Below are 2,210 nucleotides of genomic sequence, written 5' to 3'. Positions count from 1 at the left end.
TATATATATATATATTAATTCAAAATATTTTAATAAATAAATAAAAATATAAAAATTTTATATGATATAAAAATTATATATATAGAAGTAGCATTTACTGGGAATCGAGCCACTCTGAAAACACACTATTATCAGATGCAGTCGTGTAAACGAACACAGTGCAGCAGACTATATACTATAATTAAATCTAAGTTATATTGTAGCCCTATTTGTTTATTTTACAGTTACATTTGATTGAATTATTAGCTTGTCCTTTGAGAAAGCCTCATGTAACAGTGTCCTGAAGCTGTGATTGGTCGACGTACCAGATTGAGGGTGGAGCTAGCGCTCTGATTGGCGGCGTGGGCCAGATCTTCAGCCAGCTGTGCGTGTTCTCTGATGTTGGTGTTGGTTTGAGTGGCGCTGGTGGCGTTTACTGCTGCAGACCTGACCTCAGACAGAGAACTGAACCACAACAACAAACACATTCAGTCTCATTATCCATCAGATAATTGTGATCTGTTTTGTGAGATATTCTGAGGGTCACGCACCTGTTAAGAGCTTGAGCCTGTTTGCTGAGAGCTTGCGCGTGATCCTCGGCTCTGTACACCAGCTGTAGGGCGTCTCTTTTGGTCAAGTCCATCACTAAAGCGTTCACATGCTTCCTGAGAGACGGACTCCATCCTTCCAGATCATTCCTCGTCTCATCCAGAGTCTGGAGCCACACACAAACAAATGCATCTTAACACAGCAAAAACAGGCTTATCTTACTTAGTATTTGTGTCTTGTTTCTAGTTACTAGATAAGCAAAATGACATAAGATATTTAGTCTTGTTTCCAGGAAAAAAAAAAAACTAAATTAAGTGCATTTTGCTTAAAAAAAAAAAAAAGTAAACAGAGTTTAATGATGTAGAAACGTCACTTACAGCCGTGCCATTCCTCATGTCTTCAGCGATATTGAGGGCATCGGTCAGCAGGTCTTGAGCTTCCTGTACCTGCATTTCTACTTCCTGGTTCAGACTGCTGACGTTGTTCCTTGAGACCTGGAAAATAATTTCACATTTTAATGTTTCTGAAAGAGTCTGCTCAGCAGACTGCATTTATTTGATCAAAAATATAGGAAAAATTTGAAATATTTTTACGATTTAAAATAGCTGTTTTCTGTGTGATTATCTGTTAAAATGTAATTTATTTCTGTGATGCGCAGCTGTATTTTCAGCATCATTACTCCAGTCTTCAGTGTCACATGATCTTCAGAAATCATTCTAATATGCTGATTTGCTGCTCAATAAACATTTCTGATTATTATCAATGTTGAACACAGTTGTGCTGCACAATATTTTTGTGGAAATACACTATATTTTTGACACTATAACTCAAAAGGTTGGGTTGAGTAAGATTAAAAATTAATATTATTCAGTAAATACGCATTAAATGGTTTAAAAGTGCCAGTAAAGACATTTATAATGTTACAAAATGTTTCTATTTCAAATAAACGCTGTTCTTCTGAACTTTCTGTTCATCTGTGAATCCTGAAAAATAAAATGCATCAGTTTCCACAAAAATATTGTGCAGCACGACTGTTTTCAACATTGATAATAATCAGAAATGTTTCTTGAGCAGCAAATCAGCATATTAGAATGATTTCTGAAGATCATGTGACACTGAAGACTGGAGTAATGATGCTGAAAATACAGCTGCACATCACAGAAATAAATTCAAAAATATTGTGCAGCACAACTGTTTTCAACATTGATAATAATCAGAAATGTTTCTTGAGCAGCAAATCAGCATATTAGAATGATTTCTGAAGATCATGTGACACTGAAGACTGGAGTAATGATGCTGGAAATACAGCTTTGATCACAGAAATAAATTACAGTTTAACACATATTCACAAAGAAAACAGCTGTTTTAAATCATAATAATATTTCAGATTTTTCCTGTATTTTTGATGACATGCATCCTCTGATGAAGCCGTGACTCACTGTGAGCGTCTGTAGGTTGGTCTGGATGTCGTCGAGCAGGTGTCTGCTGTGGTTGTTGTGGCTCTCGGCTGTGTTTAGGGCCTCCTGGACCTGCAGGAGCCGCTGGCTGTGTGTGGTGAGGGTTGTGGAGATGTTCTCCTTTCTGAAGCGGTTGTGACTAAAGGGTTTTGACATCTCCTCCTGAACCTTCTCCAGCACAGACACTGCAGAGCTGCTCACACACACACACACACACACACACAC

The 2,210-nt window shown here is 37.5% G+C and overlaps 1 pseudogene; it reads right to left on the bottom strand.

The window, feature by feature from the left end:
* Positions 1–305: 305 nt before the first annotated feature.
* The window catches only part of LOC107748526 (laminin subunit alpha-1-like), a 46,793-nt pseudogene continuing 44,888 nt past the window's right edge, over positions 306–2,210 (bottom strand).

Source organism: Sinocyclocheilus rhinocerous, unplaced genomic scaffold, assembly GCF_001515625.1.
Source record: "Sinocyclocheilus rhinocerous isolate Xijiao unplaced genomic scaffold, SAMN03320098_v1.1 scaffold8222, whole genome shotgun sequence".
NCBI classification, from domain to species: domain Eukaryota; kingdom Metazoa; phylum Chordata; class Actinopteri; order Cypriniformes; family Cyprinidae; genus Sinocyclocheilus; species Sinocyclocheilus rhinocerous.
This window is presented reverse-complemented; position numbering and strand designations above follow the sequence as displayed.